Below are 25,420 nucleotides of genomic sequence, written 5' to 3' on the forward strand. Positions count from 1 at the left end.
ATTCTTACATTAAATAGTTAAGTGTTTTTCTTCCTTTGAATCTCATGTTGGGAAAAATATTTTGATGTTAGAAAATCAGACAACCACTGAGCTCCAGCAGCTAGACATTTTTTACATGTTTTATTTGAATAACCCCAAATGAAAATCTGTGTTAAATCACCAAAGAAGGATGAAATTTCATTCACATGCTATTTTAATTATTTGAAGAGATATTAAATATGTATTCTTTATGACTATTCTAGGTGATGTAACTGATAAACTCCAAAAACTCAGTGAATTACAACAGTGTTAACTTATATTACATTTATGCAAGAATCCACTTTGGATTTTTATAGTCATCAGTCTCTTCCCTAAGCAGTGCTTTGAGGATCATTGCATCGTCTGGGTTTATCATGTCTGCTATGGTTTCACAACCACTGTAAGGATGTCTCCATCACCACCACTGGGAGAAGGAAAAGAAGATATAAGACTGGGCATGGGAGGGAGTGCTGTGGGCTGGGCTTGTAGTGATGCATATTACTTCTGTCCATGTCCCACTGATAACACTCAGATCTACCTATTATAAAAGACACTGGAGGAAGTCATCTAGCTGTATGCTCAGAAGGAGAGAAAATGAATTTGGTAATAATTAGCCAGTGTATTGGAGAAGGCAATGGCCACCCACTCCAGTACTCTCGCCTGGAAAATCCCATGGATGGAGGAGCCTGGTAGGCTGAAGTCCATGGGGTAGCTAAGAGTCGGATACGACTGAGCGACTTCACTTTCACTTTTCCTTTCATGCATTGGAGAAGGAAATGGCAACCCACTCCAGTGTTCTTGCCTGGAGAATCCCAGGGACGGGGGAGCCTGGTGGGCTGCCGTCTATGGGGTCGCACAGAGTCGGACACGACTGAAGCGACTTGGCAGCAGCAGCAGCAGCCAGTGTATGCCTAGTATGTAAGCAATAAGAAATAAGGCATAAATTTTTTACTGTTATTAACCAGAATACCACTTTCCCAGCCACATTGAATAAATATGCAGTTAGTTCCATTTTAGTCTTTTGAGGATTACCTGAGATAATTCCTCATTAGTCTTCTGAGGATTACTTAAGATAAATATCTTTTCTCCAGCCTGGCGATTGTGCAACTTCAACAGAAGCAAACACAAAATTGTTAGCAGCAGAACTAAAAGTGGGAAGATCAGTTCTCTGACCTCTTGCACAGAATATTAGTTCCTAAATCGCATTAACCTCCTAGAGCATAAACATGACAGAGCCAAGACCTGGCTTGTACCTCCAAATACAACTTTTTTGACATCAGAGTCAGTTGGAGGGTAGAGAGTCATCTATTCAGCAGATATACAAAATGAGTAACTTTCTGAAAAGAACAGTTTAAAAGAAAACATACAGTGAAATTTTTTTTAACTTAAATATATTTATTTTAATTAGAGGCTAATTACTTTACAATATTGTATTGGTTTTGCCATACATCAACATGAATCCGCCACGGGTGTACACGTGTTCCCCATCCTGAACCCCCCTCCCACCTCCCTCCCCATACTATCCCTCTGGGTCATCCCAGTGCACCAGCCCCAAGCATCCTGTATCCTGCATCGAACCTGGACTGGCAATTCGTCTCTTATATGATATTATACATGTTTCAATGCCATTCTCCCAAATCATCTCCCCTCCCACAAAGTCCAAAAGACTGTTCTGAACACAACATACAGTGAAATTATTCACAAACTGCTTTGTATAGTTTTTACTAGCAAAATTCCACATGCACACACACACACAAAATAGATAAATATGTGCAGGAGTCTCTCCTGAAGAAAAGCTAGCATGTCCTACAGCTTGTCAAGATCAATAGGATTTCTTTAGAAAGGGCACATTTAGCAATTTTAATAATATCATTAAAGATCTGCTGACAAGGAGCATTGTGTTGAGTGAATACATCTGAGAATCTTTGCATCTCTAGCAGCTGTAGAAATGTGATTGGTGGTATTTCAGTTTTTCTCATCAGTTATGTTTTTTGAGGTTCAAGGTAATGATACATTTTGCTGGCCATCCTGAAGCTTGCTTTGCTCTTGGAGATCTTGAACCAAATAGAAACTTGAATGTAATCTCTGTTAGTTCTGAGAACTTGAGGAGAAAAAAAATATATATTCCATTAGAATTCATTAGAATACAGACACTAAGATGGTATGGAAAAGAGGGAATGGGTCTTTGTGAAGTTGGGTGAGGAGACAGGATTAAAAGTCTATGGATTCAGATATGAAGATGAGAAAGTAATGGGGGTGCCAGAACCACATTGGGTGTGTGGGCAGGTACAGGAAGACCTTTAATAATACATGTGTGTGTGTTTAGTCTTTAAAAAAATAAATTATTTAATTATAGTTGATTTACCATGTTGTGTTAGTTTCAGGTATACAGCAAAGTGAATCAGTTATACACACACATATATCCACTTTCTTAGCATCTTTTCCCATGCAGGTCATTGCAGAGTGTTTAGTAGAGTTCCCTGTGCTGTATGCGTGAGTGCGTGCTCAGACACTCAGACGAGTCCAACTCTTTGCGACTCCGTTGGCTGTAACCCTCCAGTCTCCTCTGTCCATGGAATTTTCTCAGCGAGAATACTGGAGTAAGTCGCCATTTCTTCCTCTGGGAGATCTTCCCAAACCAGGGATCCAACTCGCATCTCTTACGTCTCTTGCTCTGGCAGGTGGGTTATTTACACCAGTGCCACCTGGGAAGCCTGTGCATTAGAGTAGATTCTTATTATTGTAGTTATCTATTTTTCATATAGTAGTGTGTATATGTCAATGTATTTAGTCTTCTAAACCCTACTGCACATACTGGTCTAAAGAAGAGGAAGAGGAAGGGTCCAGTGTAAAGAAGAAGCTCTTGGGTGGTCAAGATACAGAAGAGGTTTTCTCACTTCCCCTTCCTTGCATCTCACTGTCACCGCTATCCACAACTCTGGCTACCTTCCCACCTCTCTCTGTCTGAGCTCCTTGGCCACTGGGTCATCAGGCTACCTTCCCACCTCTCTCTGTCTGAGCTCCTTGGCCACTGGCTCATCAGGCTAATAGAAAAAAAAAATCCCATTTTTTTCCTGTGCTCTTTTTTCTCCCTGATTTTCCCTAACAATATCATGGAAGAAAAAAAAAAACAAACCTGCTTTTTATATATGTGTTTATGTATTACTGAGTACCTGCTATAAACTAGGCATTGTACCAGACACGAGAGAAATAATGATGAACAGAATCTCTGCCCACTGAGAGCTTTCATTTTGTTCAGCAAAAAGCTTCTGAGATGCAGAATTAATATTCAGACATCAGCCAAAGAAAGCCTTGCTGCTTTCAGTTCAGTTCAGTCGTTCAGTCGTGTCCGACTCTTTGTGACCCCATGGACTGCAGCACGCCAGGCCTCCTTGTCCATCACCAACTCCTGGGGTTTACTCAAACTCATGTCCATTCAGTCAGTGATGCCATCCAGCCATCTCATCCTTTGGCGTCCCCTTTTCCTCCTACCTTCTCCTGGTAAAAACCTTCGAAAAGATAGAAATAAAAGTCACTTTCCTGCTCTCATGTAGATCCTAGTCAAAACAAACCTTGAGAAACTTTCACTATCAACTTGTCTTTTAATGTTCACAACTGAATGAGATCATTTTTTATTTTTTTTACTCTTATTCAAATCTATAAATTAGATGACTTCCAAATGCATTGTTCTCCCCTTGTTTATAGCAATTTGTTAAAACCAAAATGTGTTTGTATGAAGCTACAGGATGTTAGGACTTGAATGAATTTTAGAGATGGTGGAATTCATGGCTCACAGAGAGTATTTAGTTCTTTCCAAGGACACTCACATTGTGGGCCACAGGGTGAAGTCTAAAACCTGAGTGTTGTGCCCTGGGCTTGAGGCTTGTTCATTAAACTGTAGTGTTACCGGAGTCTTCAGTAAATCATGACATGCTTGAATTACACAGCTATGATTGGCATTCTATAGCTAGACTTAGCCTGTGTTTGTGAATAGCCACGTTACAGATGTCATTAAACAGAAAATGACCATCTTTCATGATACAAGTATTAATAGGAAGCCAAATCCTGAACTTGCTGGCTGTTCTTCTCAGCTAGAGAGAGTTTGACTTGCTCACAATTATTTTTCAGGACACACTACACGTATGCTTTGGTCATTTCTCATCCTGTGTCCCGTGCTTGGCTGTGTTTTAGAATTTTTAGAAATTTTAGAATATGAATTACTGAGCTTCCATAAAACGGTGCTTTTTAAAAAAAATTTTTGCCTTGGAAATTTTTTTTAATTTTCTGTTAAAATCAATCTCCATTCTTAGAGATATTATAACACTGGTTTCTTAATTCACTAGGGATTACATCAGGATTGTTTGTTTCAGTGTAGTTTTTATCTTCTGTTTCAAGAGATTAAGATTTTGTCTGCCTGTGGAAGAGGGGTTAATAAAATCATGATGATCTCACCATCTTTTACTAGGATGGAGTCACGGGGAGGGTTCTAGTGAGACCAGTGGGTTTCCTTTTGATGAGAATCACCTCTCAGATTTTCCACCAAGTTATCACAATTCCAGAAAAGAGTAAAAGGGAACTTACCCATATTAGGGACTTATTCAAAACTGATGGTAAGCAATCAGATCCAAAATCTGAAGCAAAATGATTCCAAGAGACATCCAAAATTTTACCTAACAGAAAAGGACATTCACATCGTGGGCCACAGGGTCAAGTCTAAAACTTGAGTGTTGTGCCCTGGGCAGAAAAGTTAAACATATCAGATTGGGAATCATGGAGTGAAAACTCCTGTAAACACTCTTATCTTTTGAGCTTTTAAGCATAAAAACATTTCCTCTACTAGGATTAAGCAAAGGAACCTGAATGGTGGAATGGGCATATCCCCTTAACTTTTTGAGGAGTTTAGGGAGTTCTTACTTTATTACCACCTTCCAGGTTAGGAGTGAGCAAATGTATAACTTGCAAGAAATGAAATATAATTTCTCCTCCAATTACCTGCTGTCAGTTGTTTAGGTTAGAACATTTTTCTCTTCTGTGCAGCCAGTATTTCTACATGGAAAATATAGAGATTACAGTAAAATAAATGATACTCCAGCTATTAGCTCTAACATTTCTGACAGGAGACAATACAGAATGCACAGGAAAATAAAGGATAGGCTAAATATTTGCTGTAATGATGGTGTGTACATGGTTGAGGGAAAACCTTACAAATGTAGCAAACACTTCAGCATGAACTTGAGTTTTGTCTCATCTACTTAATAGCTTATTTCCTTTTTTGTCATTTCCCCTTGGGCTGACCTGTCATTTGTGTTAGATTGATTGTGTGACCATCATATAACTCACACAGATGTATCAATAACATGCAAGGTTTCAGATTTTAGGGCCAAAGGAGTTGTAACCAAGAATATGTTGTATAAAATCTGTGTTTTGTCTTCATTACTGTTTATTGGGCACTTGATCCCTAATCTCTCTGTGTTTTTATTCTCCTACTAGTAAAATGTGGGAGCTGGACTCTACAAATCTGAAGGTTTCTTTCAGCTCTAGATTGGTGGTTATAATTACCACCCTTTGAACAAGCAGTAGTGTTTCTGTTTATTAATTTGCACACTTTTATAAGATATGAAGCCATTTCTAAGATGAATCAGTAATTGATAATAATACACTGCTGTGTCTCCATTTCATTTTTCTCTTCCATTCTATATTTTTAAGATGTTTCTGTTCATATCAATGAAATTAAACAGCAGAATGACCACTGTGTTGACCAGATAACAGTACTTAATTTGTTATCACATCTCAGTAAATAACTAATATTGGATAATTTCCAGTGTTGCTTATATTATCATTATCTGAGAACAGATTATTCATCTGTTCATTAACTCACATTTGCAAACTAACTGTTGATGTTCCAAACCTTTACAGTATTATACTGGTTATTCATAAGAGTGTACAATCATCTTTAATAATTATTTTATACTTTTTATATGAAAAAAACAATTAATATCTTGCTGCACAACCATGTTTTTTTGAAAACCCCAAATTAAGTAAATATTAGCTTTTCTGATGTTAACTTATCCACAGTTCTTTGATTTGATGGACAGCATTTTGAAAATGAACTGGCATAAAAAGGTAGAAAGTAAGGAATATTTTTATTGATTGTCTTTAAGAATAATTTTACTCAAGTAAATGGGTTTAATGAATACTTTTATTGCAGAATGTTAAAAGTCATTTTTCCTGATATCCTCCAAGAGAATATATGCCGTTGACTAGGTGACTTTAATTTTTTTCACCAGTGGAGTTTAATTGCATCAAGAGTGACTGGAATAAGCACTGGAGGTTTTAGCCCCTTGTGTTGTGAGTTCTTAGAGGGTGTGTTCTGATTAATCCTTTCTGAGGCTGATCTCATGCCTGCTGTCTGAGTTGGCCCTCATCCAGTCCTGGTTAATTGTCCAAGTACATGCTTATTGGAAGCAGGCAGGAGAATAAAGACGAAGGCCTTTCTCTTAATTTCTTTGTTTATTTCCATGCTCTGTAAAGTGCTTTATTAATGTATGATAATAATGGACTCTTTGAGTGGGTTTACTATAACCTAGAAATGGGGAAAACATTGAAAAGAGTCCCAGTTTTTACCAAAAGTCGATCTTTCTTGTGTTTTCACGAGCAGCAGTTTTGTTTTGTTTTGTTTTGTTCAGATTTAGAAGAATTGCATTTTGAAAGAACTGAAAAGTTTGTTTATTTATCTGGCAGCATATTAGATCTGACCAATTTGTCTTAGTCTGAGCTAAGTATAAATAAACTATTATTTCCACATGATAAGGTGTAAGGGGAGTTTATGCTGATATTTTTATGTTGACTGTGTTTGGTGACATTTGCATTCTGGCATGAGGAGGAGAAAAGAGACTTTTTTTTATAGAGTTTTCTAGTTACACATATTTTTCAAGTTCATCAAAGAAATGCAAATGCTGAAAATCCTAATGCTATTGTAGTTTGTTTTAGGACATTTGTTAATACTGCTATTGCTTTGAACAAATATATATTAAATATGTACCCAGATGGAACCTCATCTTTCTAGAAGAACATCTAAAGTTACATATATATAAGTTTTGAGGTTTTTCCTCTTTCCTCTGTACTCTATTTTTTCTATTAGAATTGAAGAAATAAACTAGAATAAGATGAAGTAGAGGAAAGCGATCACAGGGGGAAAGAAGTGCGAGGGAGTAGAAAACAGTGATTTTACCTGTATGTCACAGGGGAAAGAAAGGCAGGACACATTTTTCAGAGCTAGGGGTCTCACAATGAACAGACATCTCAAGAAATGCTTTCAGTGTAACTTTCCAGTTATTCCATAAATAATGAACAGAGACTGGAAATCGGTTGTGTGGACTCCGTGTACATTTTGGTGCACTTAGCTATTTGTCTTAGGCTCTTTTGTCTACTGGCAGGGATCCTTGGTCAGATTACTTAGCTGATCCACCTCTCAGAGGCTTTCTCTCTCCATTGCTGCATTGATGAAAGGCATGCTCCCATTTTTCTTTCTCAGCATCCATCACTTCAGAGTGTAGTCACTGTTGTTTGTAAACTAAGTAAATGAATTCATCAACTACGTAAGTATTTCCTCTCGCATTGCACTAATAGTTATTGCAATAAAAGTAAGACAAAGAGGCCTGAATTTTACCTAAATAATTTGGTTTAAAAATATGAAAATGATTAGGCCTGTTGGAAGGAATACCTCAATTACGTGATAGGAACCTCTTTATATAGTAGATGGCTGTTTGCAGTGCGTAGTGTGCAGAACAACAGCAGCAGCTTGTACGATATGCCTCACTTCTTCCCCTGTGGGATCTATTTCCTTCTGCTACACAGCATTTTAGAAGTTCTATGTTCAGTGCTCTAGTAGACTAAGAGAGGGGCAACTAGGGCGCATATAACAAATTGCTGCCTTGACTCCTTGCCTGATGCACTCACTTCAAAATTAAAAGGTCCAGACCCAAATTCCATATTCCCATAGCCCCAAACCTGCTCCTTCTGTCTTTTGACACGTCTTTTTTTTCCCATTTGCTCAGGTCTAAAACTTTGGGGTTATCCTACTTTCTCCTTTTTCTTCTATTGTTGTTGGTTCTTTCTTTTTAAAAAAATCCAGCCAATTCTACCAGCCCCACACCTATTTCTCAGTCCAGTTCACCCTCAGCTCTCATTTGAATCATTTTAATCATCTTCTCCCTGTATTCTTTGCTTCCATCTTTGAATACACAGGTTTTTCCATATTCTCAAAGTGGCAGCCAGCACAATTCTTACACTTACATCCATTACATTCTCAACACTCTTAATCAAAACTCTCCATCAGCCTCCTCTCTCATCCAGAGTAAAATCTAAAATCTTTGCTGGCCCCTGAGCACCAGGTGATGTGCCCCCTGATGCTTCTCCAATGCCACCTCTCACAACTATCCTCTCCCCCCCCTGCCTGGCCCACAATGGCTTCATCTCTCTGTTCCTACAAGGTACACAGGCTCTCTGGGCGGTCACCTAATATACTGTTCCTACAGTTGTTGTCATGCCTTGCCGTCTCTTCCCTTGGACCTCTGTCCACTATCAGGCTCTTGGAGAGGCTCCCTTGGGCAACCCCTAAATAAGTAGCTCTTCTCTACAAACAGGTCATTTCCTTCCTCATGACTTTTATTTATTTTCCTTCATGGTGCTTATTAATACCACAAATAGATATATAAAATAAATATATATTTTATTGGCCAGGTCCCCCTCCTGTTGCAGAATAGAAGCCTCTTGATGGCAAACCCTGTTTGTCAACTCCTGTTCCTAGAACATAGAACGGTGCCTGGCACACAGCAGACACTCCATAAATAATTGTTAAATGAATGAGTAATGCAAGGCAGAAATCTTACTCTGTACAATGTCAAATGTTTCTCAATGCTGTACCTCCTTGGGGAGAAGAGTAGCTCTGTAAAATTCCAAAGAACAGGAACCTCCATGGAGGTCCAGTGGATAGAAATTCACACTTCCACCATAGGGGACATGAGTTCAATCCCTGATTGGAGCACTAAGATCCCACATGCCATGCAGCATGGCCAAAAATAAATAAATACATTTAAAATTTTTAATAAAAATAAAAAACTACCAAAGAGCAAAGACTACTTTGTAAATCCTAACTGGCAAATATCAGTAGGAAGAGGGGGATTGTTACAGGCTTAGAAGTTGTTGAAGGCTTCACAGCCCAGATAAGACCAGGGCTCAGGCCAGGGTAATAGGGTAGATGCAAGAGTTAGATGCAAGTCAGTGGAGACATTGTCGATCATCTGCAAATGCCAGGGAGACAGCAGGAGATTCGTTACTAGATTCTGAGGAATAGAAACCACAGATGCTTATGTCTATATCCTGGAGGTATTTTTCAGTGGAGCCTCATTTGAAGCTATGGGAGTAGATGAGTATATAAAAATGAGAGTGTAGCTAAAGAAGGCAGAAACTGGACCTCAGAAAGTGGCTGTGTTTAACAGACAGGGTGAGGAGTTAAATCATGAAAGGCAAAACAAAAGAGAAGGCCAGATATGTTGAAAAGAAGCCAAATAATGAGGTGCCAAAGGAAGAAAAGACATTAAAAGACAAAACCATTTCAAATATTGAAGAAAAGCCTAGTAGAAGCAGAACTCTTGGAAGGCCATTGGACTTAAAGATTAAAAGGTCATGGGTAGACTTTGTGTGCCATTTAAATGATGGGAAGGGATGCAGGCTAGATGAGATGGGCTTCAAAGTGAGCATACAGGACATCTGGGTGGCTGGTACTGATAACAGGCTCAGGAATTTAGGCAGGAAAAGGACCGAGATATAAACATGATCAGGAAGTGAGAGAACTATTCTTAGGAGGTGCAGGAGAGAAATCCACCTTTCTTTGCCTGTTCCCAGGTCAGAGGAACCTCCTCACAGAATCCCTCAGCCCTTGGGACTTCCCTGGTGGTCCAGTGGTTAAGATACTGTACTCCCAATGCAGGGGACCCAGCTTCAATCCCTGATCAGGGAACTAAGATCCCACATGCCATATGACCCCCAAAAAGAAAAAGAATATCTTAGTCCATCATCTTAGATAACCCACCAGTTCTATTGTTATCTGGCCATACTGTAGAAGATGCTCCACCACCTTTGTCCCTTATAGTGACACAGGCCCCCTTGTAGATATCTGGAGAAACAGTCCGATTGGACTTACATTGACTTTTTGCCTTTTCTGCTTGAACATCTTTCCTAACAATGCATATCCTATTGTATTCAGGTGAAAATACTGCTCAGCATGACACTGTCCTAGAGAGAAAATAAGAGCTCTATAAAGTACAGAATAGCATTCATTGCCTGGCAGCTTCCAACAAACCCATGAATTATTAGCGACAGAGTCAAATGAGCACATGTCGAAGATGAAATCACATACAGGTGTCTGCAGCAAAGCACACACAACTCGTTACGCACACTAAGAGCTGCCACAAGAAAATTGCTTATTGCTCGTCTTCTGAAAATGGATTTTTATTTCTTGTTCACACCAGGTCTTTTATTTTTTTTTTCAACACTAGTGGTATGTGTAGGAATGTAAACATAATATATTAGAACACTGAGAAATTTTTAACTGGGCGGAGATAGGTAGAGAAGTAGAGAGTGGAATAGATAGAAAGACAATTAAGGTCATTTTTTCAAGATTTCCAGGTAAAGAGCACCCGTCTCCTATATTTTTCACTTCTCTTTCTAGTGGATGATCTCTAAAGAATAGCTAAGTAAATTTCTAATGGAGCAGCTGGCAGGTTCCTGTAGGACCAGCTCACTGCTCGCTCCTTCCTGGTTTCCAGTGAGAAAACCCTCAGGAGAGGGAGGACATATCGCTGTCATCTCTGCGTTCCTCACACCATTTAGCACAATGTCAGGCTCCCATTAGATCTTCAATGACAGTTTGCTGATTTCTCCATCTTACTTAATCACAGTAGGTTAGAGCCTGCAATTCCTTGGAGATGATCAAGTTCAATGCTTCTCAGCTTTAACATGCATACTAATCACCCAAGGATCTTTCTAACATGCAGCTCAGCTCCTGTGAGTCTGCGGTGAGGCCTGATTCTTCACTTCCCAACAGCTTCTAGGGATGCTTCTACCACACTTTGCATAGCAGGGATCCGTGGAGTGCATTTCCCACGGGGCCCACCCACTCCTGTGGCTGGGCTGAGGGGACCCAGAGCCACAAGACGATCGAAGTTCTTCTTCCTGAAATGTCAAAGGTGGTTGAAGAGAATTTGAACTATGACATTAAAAAAAAAAATTAGATAAAGATTTAATATGAAGCAGAATGCAAAATGCGATTAAGAAAATTTGTAAGGAAAAAAAAGTGTAAGCTCTTACAAAAATGTAAGACAAATGGAAGGGACTTTTTTTCACTTGAGAATTCTCTCTTCAGTTTACACTGCCAGCCAGCCTCCAGGGGATGCATTCTGACCAGATGCTCTTATGGGCACTTTAGTGGGAAAGTTTGAGAAGCACTAATATAATACCAATGGGAAATAGGCCCCCAAGGAGGTTCAAATAGCTAGTTTGTTTAATAATAATAAATTTTATTTATTTTTAACTGAAGTATAGCTGATTTACAATGTTGTGTTAATTCTCATGGTACAGCAAAGTCATTCAGTTATACATACTTGGTGGTGGTGGTTAAGCGGCTAAGTCACGTCTGACTGTTGCAACCCATGGACAGTAGCCTGCCAGCTTGCTCTGTCCATGGGATTCTCCAGGCAAGAATACTGGAGTGAGTTGCCATTTCCTTCTCCAAGGGATCTTCCCAACCCAGGGATCAAACACCAGTCTCCTGTACTGCAGGCAGATTCTTTACCAACTAAGCCACCAGGGAAGTGGATTTTTAACTGAAATATAGTTGATTTACACTGTTGTGTTAATTCTTACTGTATGGCAAAGTAATTCAGTTATACATATGTAAATATATGTGTGTGTGTGTATATATGGTTTATATTCTTTTCAATTATGATTTATCACAGGATATTGAACATAGTTCCCTGGGCTATACAGTAACACCTTGTTGTTTGTCCATCCTACATAATATAATAATAACTAACTTTTATTGGACTCTTACTACGTATGAGCCATGCATTGTGTAGAAAACATATCGTATCACATTTAATATCAGGCTAGATTTCTCAAATCACTGTTGTTCCTATTTGTATCTGGGAAAACTGAGGCTTCAAGAAGCTGGATAGTTTGCCCCAGAACTTACCTCAAAGTTCCTGCTGCCAAGAAGGGTGTTTCAGAGCCTCCTGAAGTATGTTGAGCTGGGGCTAGAACCGGATTGTTTCACTTCTGTCCAAGACGCCACAGAGAGGCTGGGATAAAGCAGACAGATGCACTTGGCATTGCTTAGTTTTTCTAAAGAGTGCCTTTGACAGTTATGGAATGGTGTCTAGTAAGAATCAGGATACTTATTCCTTCCTGTTTCTTTCATGATAACAGTAAGCAGATTAACTAGGTTTTCTGTTCAGTAACTGAGCTCTGGTTCTAGGCTCAGAGAAATCAGTACTTTCTCACTAATGTGTACTTTTCCTGCCAAGCAGCCTTCAGTGTTAAAGGAAAAGAGTGTCTATAATGAGCTTTTATAAATTGCATTACTAGGTGACAGTTAATTGGTTTCATTCCTTACACAAATGGGATTAAAAAGAGTAGTGCCCGGAGTGCTATAAAGAGTGACTGCTCTACTGTGCATTTCAACTCAGCATTCTGGAAGCTATCCAGATACATCATCTAGATTTTTCCATGCTTGGCATACTGCACCTTCCATGTCTGTGGTAACAAATATGCTCTGAACTCGTCCTGGGATTACAAATATGCACTGAGCTCATCCTGGCTTTTCCAGTAGTCATGTATGAATGTGAGAGCTGGACCATAAAGAAGGCTGAATGCAGAAAAATTGATGGCTTTTGAGCTGTGGTGTTGGAAAAGACTCTTGAGAGTCCCTTGGACTCCAAGGAAATCAAACCAGTCAATCCTAGAGGAAATCAATCCTGAATATTCATTAGAAGGATTGATGCTGAAGCTGAAACTCCAGTACTCTGGCCACCTGATGTGAAGAGCTGACTCATTAGAAAAGATCCTGATGCTGGGAAAGATTAAAGGCAGGAGGAGAAGGGAATGACAGAGGATGAGATGGTTGGATGGCATCACCGACTCAATGAACACGAGTTTGAGCAAGCTCCAGGAAATGGTGAAGAACAGGGAAGCCTGGCATGCTGCAGTCCATGGGTCACAAAGAGTCAGACACGACTAAACGACTGAATAATAGCAACATCCTGGGATGAGGACAGATGCACCTGCTGCCCCCTGATCTACCTGATGACCAGGGGCGGGTGCAGTGGAAACTTCAGCCCCAGTGTCAGGTCTGATTTTCTTGTGTGTTATGGTTCTCTCATCCTATAAAAATAGACCAGATTTTCTTCCTCTTCCTTCTAATCCTTGATATTTCTGAAAGTGATAAACCCCAGGTCATTTCTATGAAGTGAGATTTTTGTAGAGGTCTGGGTTTGGATGAAGGCAAGTCACCTTGAAATTAGACAGTCTGACATTACTGAGATCATCTGTAGCTCCCAGGGTAAGTGGAAACCATGATGTTTTGTTTCTCTCTCATTAAACTAATAACTATTAAGTATATGTTAAAAGAAAAATATGAATCTGAACCACATGATATCATCATTTTGAAACATTTCATACTGATGGCTGAGAATATGTAAAAATTTAACACAGCTCATTAAGCAAGAAATACAACAGGAACTGAAACACCACACGGCAAAGCAGTTTGGAACACTTCCACAGGGACTTCTGGTTAAAACTCCATGCTTGCACTTCAGGGGGCTTGGGTTCAATCCCTGGTCGGGGAATTAAGAGCCTACATGCCACATAGTATGGCAAATAAATAAGCTCTATATAATATTTAAAAAACAAAACAGATTTTAAAAAACCAAAACACTTCCATGCCTGTGAATTACATGCTAACCACCCTGTCCAACTTAATGGTGTCATCTGTTTATTAGCACCCATAAATAGTGTATAGACTTTATGAGAGTACAAAGCTGAGGGTCCTAGGACTCAGTCTACATGTGAGTGGCATGGGTAGCCAGCTCTAACCTTTTTTTTGTTTTTTAATTTGTTGGCTATATTAATTTGAAGTTGTGGTGAAAATGTGAAAAATTTTATTACATGAACAGGCAAATTTGGTTTTATAAATTATCATTTGGGTAATGCTTGCAAATGTGTACTCTAATTCATGTTGATGTATGGCAAAACCAATACAATATTGTAAAGTAATTAGCTCTAACTTTTAATTTGAGGTTTAATTGAGAGGCACAGGGAAGCTGCCCCATAGGAAAGTATGTCCTCTAATAAAGCTTAAAATCCACCCTATGTAAACTGTGATTCCTGCTAAATCAGACCCTGCTCTTCCCATTGTCTTCATAATACAAATATCCCTGAGAAAAAATAATACATTAAGTTCTTCAGATCACACCATGAAGGCATTTTCAGACTCTTCATTCATACTATAACAGGGTGGAAAGCTGTATTTTCCTAACGCACAGGGACATAAGGTCTTATTACCTTCTTTACAGGATGGGGTCAGTGAAGTATCCTTTCTACTTGAGCCATTTTGATATAATCTCTTATTACAGTGGGCTTCCCCGGGTGGCTTAGTCGTAAAGAATCCGCCTGCAAATGCAGGAGTCATAGGAAACAAGGTTTGATCCCTGGGTCGGGCAGATCACCTGGAGGAGGAAAGGACACACTCCAATATTCTCGCCTGGAAAATCCCATGGACAGAGGAGTTTGGTGGGCTACAGCCACAGACACAGCTGAGCACACACACGTGCATGTTATTGAAACACAAAGCCTAACACACGGCAGCAAATTCAGAAAACACTTTTTTTTAAAGCACATCCTGCTGGTGAACTTAGGTACATATTTGCTTTATCACTTATTAACTTGGATATAGTGGGGGAAATAGAATAAAGTACTTAAAGAATACAGGGTAACCATCTTCATCATCACACTCTTTTCAAAAACATGAGTCAGTTTCCCAGATCCTTTTTAAAAGACATACATTACATTTATCAGAGAGTGTGTTGTATCACCACATTAGGTAAGAGTCCTGGGAAACATTTTCCTTTTTTAACAGCTGGAGATGATACAAAGAGTTTTTAATTTCAAGAGGTGACCAAATTCTCTTCTCATCCTCACTGTGATCATTTCACTGTCAAATTTAAGTATAGACAAAATTCTTAAAGATCAACTATTTTTCTTAGTATGAATTTTCTAGTCTTAGCCACTAAGATAAAATCTGAAAATGGTAAAGAACCCATGCAGGAGACTCAAGAGACATGGGTTTGATCCCTGGATCAGGAAGATCCCCTGGCGAAGGAAACAGCAACCCACTCCAGTATTCTTGCTTAGAAAACTCCATGAACAGAGGAACCTGGAAGACAACAGTCCATGGGGTCTCAAAGAGCAGGACATGGCTAAACGACTAAGCACCGTACATGGTTAACAAGTCAAATGATGCAAGGCAGCCTAAGGGTATAGACCACATTCCAAGCAGAGTGGACCTCTCACTGGGTGATGCAGAGAAGCAAGGCACCATCTCTCCCTATCAGAACTGGCTATTGGAGCTCTCAGTCACTACCTTCAAATGCCATCAAAGTGGCATTTTTCTGAATTTAACTCTGCTGTGGTAGACCAGGGTACAGCACCAGACAAACTGGTATCTTGCCATTCTAAGACTTGCCAAATTTGCCAACCAAGCCAATTTATTTTTTAAACTATGATGATTAGAGGATTTATAGTCTCCAAGATCAGTAGGCATTATGCTAATGGGAGAAAGGCAACCTTCCCCTTCTCAGGGAACATTTATCTCTCCTGGTGATGACAGCTTTATGATTTTACTGCAAAAATCCATGGAAGGTGCTTTTACAAAATCAACTGTCTTTTGAGATATTTCCAAGGGCAATGGCACAGGAAAGGGAAACCATATTTTAAAGCAGAAGCTGAATAAAACTTGGGAGTGAAAAATGAGATGTCATTACCATGAAGGGAAATTGACTTTTTTTCACTTGATTCTTCCCATTGCATCCTCACATATCATCCATTGCATTTCTTTATTCAGAATGGACCACACTGTGGGAACCGTTCTTCCTGTGGCAAAGACTTGTGCATTTGCTGTTTGACATTCTCTGGGAAAGTCTCAAAGTTCCAAGGCTTTGAGCTGCATTCTTCCTGCTTGGCATAGGTGGAGAGCCACTCCACCTCTTCTCACTGCTGGAAGTCTTATCCTCATTTCGATCAGAACTGCCTTTTGTTTTGAAGGGAGTTTGCTTTGCAGTCAGGTTTCTAAGGGAAACAAGCTGATGGCGATCCTGACCTCCACAGCATCTTTCTCATACATCATGTGGTTCACAGGGCATGTCCGAGTTCATCCTCAAATCCTGTGACTCAGCGTGAGTGAAATACAGTCCCTTCCTCCTAACTGGGGCTGACGAGGCAGCAGAAGATGGAGCTGTATCATTCTTCAAAATCTTCCCTTGCTTCTCACCTTGACCCTTTTCCTTTCTGTATCTGTTTACTCCCATATTTTTTTCCTCTTGATTTCTCTCTGGCTGTGATTTGTGCAAACTCTTTTCTTCCCTCTAAAATTTTTCGTCTTTATCATTTCCTTGTATTAATATACCTACTATTCATTTCTTCTCATTCTTCCCAGAGATTATTAACTCATTTCCATCTCCTATTCTTCCACTATCCTAAAGTCATCCTTTGCTCATTGCCTTCCCTTTTATATTATGTCCCTTCTAGACCTAAAGTAGGGGCTTCCCAGGTGGCACAATGGTAGAAAATCCACCTGCCAGTGCAGGAGACACTTAAGACACATGAGTTTGATCCCTGTATTGGTAAGATCCCCTGGAGTAGAAAATAGCAACCTTCTCCAGTGTTCTTGCCTCAGAAATCCCATGGACAGAGTTGCCTGGAGGACTACAGTTCGTGGAGTTGAGTGAGCATACACACACACAGACTTAAAGGAAGTCATAATGATGAGAGTAATAAGTATAGCGTGTAGAAGCTGCTATATTTCAGGACACACTGGACTACATCACGTTTGGCATCTCAGTTAATCCCTGCAAATGAGAGGGTGGTATCATGCTCTTTTAACTGATGAAAATCAATGAGGTTCATACAATGATTAGCTGACAGAGTTGCTAGTCCAGTGCCATTTATCTGCTGCTGCTAAGTTGCTTCAGTCGAGTCTGACTCTGTGCGACCCCATAGACGGCAGCCCACCAGGCTCCCCTATCCCTGGGATTCTCCAGGCAAGAACACTGGAGTGGGTTGCTATTTCCTTCTCCAAGCCATTTATCTGAGTCACACACAAAAAAGCCATGGCTTGTTTATGAGCTGTAACTCATAGGCTTCTGGTGAATTGGAACAAATATTTATGCCATTTCTGTCAGGGTATTCACTGACCTGTATCCAGTGATGCTGATAAATTCCTTTTACTGCAAACCTATCAATAATTATATATTAAGTATTTAAGAAATCATAAATTTTGGTATTATAGGTAGACACAGTAGAGGATCAGGAGGAGTAAGAGGAGAGGAAGGGACAACAGAAGCAGCTGGAAGAGAAAAAGATAAGAGCTGGCTTTGTCTATGCTTTTAAAACCTCCGCTCCAGCTAAGCTCTCCAGGAATCCAGAGCATGTTGGAATGTGAAATGAGGAATCAGAGCCTTAAATTGGGTGGACAAGGAATGAATGAGTTCATCTTGGTCTCACTCACCCCCTTCCCATAAAATTGAAGGCTATTTCTTCCTGCCAAGGAGAAAACTACAAATATATTTTGCAACTGTAAAGGTGGTTTAAGTGAAGTCACTCAGTTGTGTCCGACTCTTTGCGACCCAGTGGACTGTAGCCCACCATGCTCCTCTCAAGGGATTTTACAGGCAAGAGTACTGGAGTGGGTTGCCATTTCCTTCTCCAGAGGATCTTCCTGACCCAGGAATCGAACCCAGGTCTCCCGCATTGTAAGCAAGGCCCTTTACCGTCTGAGCCAAAAGTTAGCTTACCTAAGTATAAAAATTCACACTCTTAGTTTTCAGTCCAAATGTACAGCATGCACATGTGAGTCAAAATCATATTTAACTGACCTAACCAGTGTGGAAAGGGTACCTTTCTGGGCTCTCCTCCCCTCAGCTATAATATCACCCAGCAAAACACCAAATCCATCATAAAATCATGAAATATGTAAAAGAAAGAGAGGAAGGGGATTAGGAGCAGGATAAGCATTAATGGAAAAAACTCATGGGTTTGATTCTAGCCCCATTGGTCTTATCTCTTTATACATATATTTAGATCTTAGTTACATGTTTTGAATAATGGGAATACTAATGCCATGTAGCCTGTCATATGATTGTAAGAGCTAAATTAACTGGGGTACTTCAAAATGCTTTGTGAAATGAAAAACACTCTGCAAGGAAGGAAGTAATTAGCATTCCCAGGTGGCGCTGGTGGTAGAGAATCCACCTGCAATGCTGGAGACACGGATTCAATCCCTGAGTTGGGAAGATCCCCTGGAGTAGGAAATGGCCCCCCGTTCCGGTATTCTTGCCTAGAAAATCCCATGGACAGAGGAGCCTGGCGGACTACAGTCCATGAGGTCACAAAGAGTCAGACACGACTGAGAGTGCATGCACACACACACACACACGCACATACACAACGCACACACTAACTTCAAAGTATCTGATTTCCCTTGTTGATTAATTCTAAATAACTTTCCTTCCACTGTTTCTTTCCAGCATCTTAACAGTGGGTACTTCAGTACTACATTTTTTTAAAAAACAGAATCTCTCCTGAACTTGTTTTGTGTTTTGAAAGCTTTTAATTTCTTGGGCCAAGATGTCAAGGAACCCAGCCTGCCCTGGACACCTTTGGCTCCACATAAAGCCCTTACCCACTGCTGTCTGCAGGTTCCAGATAGAGCTTCTGAGATGGAACAAGCCCTCAACTGCCAGCCTCCAATTCAGTGGCAGCTTTTGCCCAGCTTTGAGCTACCATCTCATGAAGAAACCTGAAAGAAAATCTCAGAACTCCTGCTCTTGCAGTGTCTTGCCTGTTTGCTTACCATTGTCTTGGCTTCATTCACTTAAGAAAAACAAACAAACAAACAAACACTCGTGCCAGCTGTTGAGCAGAGCCCTGCAATTTGAAATGAAGTTATACCCCATGTGCACATCTGTGGGCCTCCAGAGACTGTAATTGTTGAGTTCATCAGGAACAGATGGGCATGCTTAGCAAGAAAATAGGATTGACTGCAGGAATTAAGCTGAGAGCAGTAAGTGCATGAGTGGGCCAGATGCAGTAGGCCTACAGAGTAAGGACGTACAGCATTGCAGGTCACATAACCTTGCGTGTGCTCACAGGCCATCGGGCCAGCCTCCCTCTGAGAAATGGGCCATTACTATGTTCCTATATGTCATAGAAAACAAATACATACCTGCACGCTATTTCTCCTTCTAAAAAATTAGACAAATTGTAACTTTCTTCTCATGGTTCAGAATACGTAGAGGATTTTTGGTTGGTTTGTCTGTTTTAATGTGAAGTATAGTTGATTTACGATTTTCTGTTAGTTTCAGGTGTACAGCATAGTGATTCAATATTTTTTTAGCTTATACTCCATTTGAAATTACTTTAAAATATTGGCTGGATTCCCTGTGCTATACAATATGTCCTTGTAGCTTATGTGTTTCCTACATAGTAGTTTGTACCTGTTAATCTCCAACCCCTATCTTGTCCTTCCCCATCCCTTCTCCCCACTCATAACCACTAATTTTTTCTCTGTATCTGTACATCTATATCTGTTTTGTATAGTAATATAGGCAGTTTGGGCTCAGAAACGTAAACGCTAAAAGAAAAGCTAGAAATATAAGGCCTCTAGAAATTTTAGATGTACTAATATGCATTTTCTTTCAAGATGTGAAGGTAATAGTTCACAGAAGAACCAAAAAGAAGCATGCATTCAGTCATCCTCTGTAGGATGCTCCCTGATCAGTGAACATGTCAAGTGGCTGTGGCTGCACTTGCCTTTTGAAGGTGATGATAATGAAAATTCAAGTTCATTCACTTTCTTTGAGGTATTAGATGATTGCATTGAGCAAAGTACCAGGATTTGACCAATACGTCCTGCAGGTTTGAGTTGTTAACACAATGAGAATACAAGAAAAGAAGCAAAAGTCTTAGTTGGGTGGAAGATCATGTGGCATTTTTAATCTTTAAAAATCAGTTCCTTTTTACTTGTTCGGAAAAGAAAAGTAGCTCAAACTCTCTAATACATCATTGTAAATAATTATTTTTCTGGCCTTTTTATTAGTGGGTTTTAGTTTATAGTTTTATGGCAAGAGTAACATTTATAGGTTGGCACAACCTTAAAAAAAATCACCTTGTTTAAAATTGTCCTACCATTTAAATATCATCATTTTGGCAATGAACACCTTCTAAACTTATCATTCTCAATTGTGGGCATTAAGCCCATAAATAGGAATGCTAGAGGGGGAGAAAAGGGAGTTACTTCCAGGAGAAGAGAAGCCTTGGAGACGTGAATGGAAAATGTTGCCTCTGTTTAGCATGAATGAGCCTAGGATTTAAATAACATTCTTCAGGCCAGATAAATAGTTTTTCTTTGGCTTAGTAATCATGCATTGCATTCAAATATTTAAGTGAAACATTTTCTGGCTTTCCTCACTTCGTCTTTGATCTTTACGTGCCCTGTTGTATTTTAACTCATCAGCTTCACCAAATAAAAAATCTAATTTATTTCTTTTAGTGCATATCACAGAGGCAGATTTGCTGTAAGGGATTGGAAATACACATAATTGAGGTGTTTTACTTTATACATACATGTTCCTCAATGTTGAGATACACCGGAATGATAAAGTAGTTGATGCTTAGTGGCTGCATCATGAGAGAGTATGATGATCTCATTTATTCTTTTCTTTCCTCTAGTTTCAAGCTGTTCTACAATGGCTGTGCATAACTATGCATATGACTATAAATGACTATTTAAAAGTGAAGACTTTTAAAGAGAATTATTCCAAAATTTATTTGAATTCTTTGTCAGTAAACTTCCATGTTTTGCCATTGTAAGACAATGGTTATTTAGGGGATTAGGGGCTTTGTTTGGTTTTGTCTTATTTTTAAATGTTTATTGGAGTGTAGTTGATTTACAATGTTGTGTTAATTTCTTTGGGCTTCTCTGGTGACTTCAGTGGTAGAGAATCTGCCAACTAGGCAGGAGACCCGGGTTCGATCCCTGGATCAGGATGTGTACAGCAAAGTGAATCAGTTATACATACGCATATATATATATATATATATATGCTCTTTTCTAAGATTCTTTTTCCATATAGGCCATTACAGAATACTGAGTAGAGTCCTCTGTGCTATATAGGCAGTCCTGATTAGTTACCTGTTTTATATATAGTAATGTGAAAGTGAAACTCTCTCAGTCATGTCTGACTCTTTGCAACCCCATGGACTATATAGTCCATGGAATTCTCCAGGCCAAAATACTAGAGTAGGTAGCCATTCACTTCTCCAGGGGACCTTCCCAACCAAGGGATCAAACCTAGGTTTCCTGAATTTGCAGGTGGATTCTTCACCAGCAGAGCCACCAGGGAAGCTATATAGTAATATGTATATGTCAATCTCAGTCTCCCAATTTACCCCTCCTTCCCATCATTACCCCCTGGCAACCATAAGTTTGTTTTCTACATCTTTAACTGTGTTTCTGTTTCTGTAGATAAGTTCATTTGTACCCTTTTTTATATTCCAGGTATAAATGATACTGTATGATATTCATCTTTCTCAAGACATTGGTTTCTTTTAATGCATATCTCAATAGTCCCAATGTCCAGTTGCAATCAGGCTCTTCTGAAATATTCACTCCATGGGAGTTCGATAAAGACAGCCTTCCAGAAAGCTCTCATGCATGCATACATCTGTGACAAGTCATAGCTGAAAATCAGATAAGCAGAAAGGAATTGCAAGTCTGTTTTGTGTCTCTCCCCTTGTGCAACCTTCAGCAAGGTAAATCAGTACAGCCCTCATCACCCAATAAAATGCTAAGCTGTTTTATGGGCAGGATTAATCTGCATCAGAGAAGATGGAAATTCTTGTTGGCCATTCAAATGAAGGGAGACAAATAAGAATTTGCCCTAGAATCATGCTATGGATAAGAAGACAACCTCTTGCTGCCTTAATTACATGTTGTGTGAACTATTTTCACTTTATACAGGTGATCTTTTCAAGGTCTAATGATATATCAAACCTAGAGGAATAAAGAAGTCTCTTATTTGTCACCTGAAAAGTACCTAGTGATAATCCTTGCTGTGTCTATAGGGCTGATTAATCAAGTGTGATAAGACTATCATCCCTTCTGTTTCCTAAAACTCAAAATGGATCAGGATGAAAGATTCAGGGCAAACCACTCATTTTCTTCATAACCTTTAACTTCACATAGACTCTCTGTAAGCCTTTTAGACGATTGTCTAAAGTACTTGCATTTCCTAGAAATTGATTCCAAAAAGAATTAACCAGGTCCTCTATAAAACCCAGCACAGATGACTGCTCATGTTGATGCAGTGGACAGGCAGTTATTGAAAAGGCTTATTTATAATACTGTCTTTTCCCATCAGTAGTATCTTGACAAGCTCCCAGTTAAGCATTGCATGTTAGTCTTTACAAAAGGAGGAGATAAGGCAGTCTGTACTAGGGGTCTGTGACTCTAAAGTCCGTTTCTTTTCTCCAAATGTGTTAGAAAGATCTAAGCTTTCAGCTCTGAAACCAGTGTGTCTCCCACCCTACTTTGTCTTGCCCACTGTCCCTATGCTGGCCCTTACCTGGAGTACATCATCTGCCCACTTGTTCTTTTTCCTTTTTGCTTCAGCAAAGCTGATTTACCACATGAGAACATAAAGAAGCCACTCACTTCTCCACCTAGGTGGTAGACAGGCTCAAGAAAGGCCAAGGTCGCCTCAAGGAGGAGCAGGTGTTTGTGGCCATTCGATCTTGGGACTCGGGAAGGCTCCTCCTCTGCTTGAGGGGCAGTGGACTCTCAGGAGGCCCACAGGTGGAATGTGGCCACTGTTAGTTCTTATGTGGCCGCATTGTTTGTGCTTATCAGGCTGGACCAAGCCCCAGGCTGAGGGGACTCAAGCTGATCTGTGTGCTGCCGCTGCCAGAATGTAGTGTCTGTTCTTCCAAATATCTTCTGCAGTCCCTGGGGCTGGGTTGAAATGCCAGCTGTGAGGTAATCCTCACCAAAAAGGGATCTGGGCTGCTTTGGATTCCCAAGCTATGAAAGGGATGCTGTGCTTTGCTGCTGAAGCTCTGATGAAAAGCCTACAGACCCTTGGAGGCCAAGTCACAGCCTGTAGCTTCACCGTGGCCCTGGGGACTGTTCTGCTGATCTTCCAGAGGAAAGCAAGGCTGGCCCACGGAAACCTTGACTTCCTCCTGTGAGATCAAAGGAAAGGCCCTGTCAGGGAAACACATCCCAGGAGCTTCAAGGGGAACATGCCTGGAGGACTAGGAAGGGGGAGGATTTCCAAATCATGTGCTTAGGATCTCAGAATGTAAGCCCATGTCACTTACTTCAAATGTCATTTTCTTGAAATTGATTGGAAGTTTTGTTTCTCAGTAGCATAGCGTGTTAAATTTCAGAGCACTTGCAGTTATCTTTAGTGTGTCCTTGGCCAAATTCAGAGACACCTTGATCACTTGCTAGAAAGAGCTGACAAAGGGAGCTGGACCAGAGTTGTGATTAAACACTGCCACTTGCTTATCAACCCTTTAAGGCTAAGGCACACAGTGTCCTCATGTAACCTTTCACACCTTGTAATATGGCCCTGGTACCATTTCTAAAAATGGCCATCTGTGACCGTCAAGTTCACTGTGTGTGTACCTGTGTGTGGTTCTAACTTGAGCCATGGTTTCCAAGGATACTCTTAGAATCACTCCAAGTTTTGCTTCTGAGAGCATACAGCAACCTTGATATCTTGCATATTCAGGGCATAAGCATACTCAATATATATGTGTGATTTTTCAGAAAGTTTCCTCTTTTTTTGAAGCAAGACACACTTTATGGATTTGCACTCGTTTGTGATTGGACTTAGTTGGTAAAAGCCATCCTGATTCACAGTCTGGGTAGCATTTCAGGATATCACTGAGAATGCTCTGCCTGTGAACTGTGAGCAGACTGTGGCTACAATGAGGCTCTGCCTTTTGTGTTTCCCAGGTAGTCTGTGATTAGATTTATTTTAGCACTTATGATGTGGCAGCTCAATTGGCACTGGATAGCATGCTGACCACAGGACCTATTGTCTCCCATTCAGGCCATCCAAGACCGCTGTGAAAATTATCTTCTTTGCCAGCCACTTTGATCTTGTCACTCTGGCACTGAAAACTTCTCACTGTTTCCTGAAGCCCTTCACATTAGCCTCAGCCTCCTCGCTCTGGCTGCTGCAGCTTGGCCCTCCCTGAACCACAGATTTTCCCCTGATCTCCTGTCACCTCCTTTGCTGCAGCCAAACAAAGCTATTCTCAGATTCTTTTGACACAATCTGACATTTCTGATACCTTGTTTTCACTAGCACATCTTACCAAAATAGAACAAGGATACATAAACCAAAGTCTATAAGGCATGTGTTAGTTCCATTGGCTTCCTAACCTTTAGAAGTTAGGGAAGGATACATAAGAGTGAGACCTGCATGTTGATTCATGCTTTGCATATTTTACATGGTTATCAGGCATGCAATGTCAGAGTCACTCTAGGAGAAATTTCAGGAGGAAGAAGGAACCCTTCTGTATTATTGTAATCACAGTTTAAGGATGTTTTAAAGCCAATTAAATCCCATGGACAGAGGAGCCCGGTAGGTGCAGTCCATGGGGTCACTAAGAGTCGGACATGACTGAGCAACTTCACTTTCACTTTTCACTTTCATGCATTGGAGAAGGCAATGGCAACCCACTCCAGTGTTCTTGCCTGGAGAATCCCAGGGACGGGGAAGCCTGGCGGGCTGCCGTCTATGGGGTCACACAGAGTTGGACACGACTGAACTGACTTAGCATAGCAAAGCCAACTAAAGACATGATAAAAGAAACAAAACTTATAGCAGCAGAAAGTGTCACAAATGAGGAGACAACCATAAGGAATAGAAGATAAAGCAATTCAGTGACCAATGAATAAATTTTGCAAGTGATCAGCATGAAACAAAGTATAAAATACAGATCACTTTTTAATCCACATCCATTTGTAAATTCATTCATTCATCTGTTTGACAAAATA

The 25,420-nt window shown here is 40.1% G+C and overlaps 1 protein-coding gene and 2 long non-coding RNA genes across 6 annotated transcripts in view; 1 reads left to right on the top strand and 2 right to left on the bottom strand.

Annotated features, from left to right (window-relative positions):
- Window positions 1–25,420, top strand: part of CHRM3 (cholinergic receptor muscarinic 3) — a 567,088-nt gene that overhangs the window by 437,485 nt on the left and 104,183 nt on the right. The window lies entirely within an intron of this gene.
- Window positions 2,609–4,749, bottom strand: LOC129658169 (uncharacterized). The gene is made up of 3 exons (XR_008717301.1): window positions 4,600–4,749; window positions 3,192–3,527; window positions 2,609–2,732 (listed from the first exon to the last, which is right to left on the bottom strand). It is a non-coding gene; the product is annotated as an uncharacterized LOC129658169 (long non-coding RNA).
- Window positions 10,534–19,293, bottom strand: LOC129658158 (uncharacterized). Of its 2 annotated transcripts, none has more exons than XR_008717298.1 (3): window positions 19,031–19,293; window positions 12,272–12,377; window positions 10,534–11,253 (listed from the first exon to the last, which is right to left on the bottom strand). It is a non-coding gene; the product is annotated as an uncharacterized LOC129658158 (long non-coding RNA). The 2 variants fall into 2 exon arrangements; XR_008717297.1 differs by lacking the exon at window positions 19,031–19,293 and adding an exon at window positions 14,638–14,738.

The sequence above is a fragment of the Bubalus kerabau genome, chromosome 1 (assembly GCF_029407905.1).
Source record: "Bubalus kerabau isolate K-KA32 ecotype Philippines breed swamp buffalo chromosome 1, PCC_UOA_SB_1v2, whole genome shotgun sequence".
NCBI lineage: Eukaryota > Metazoa > Chordata > Mammalia > Artiodactyla > Bovidae > Bubalus > Bubalus kerabau.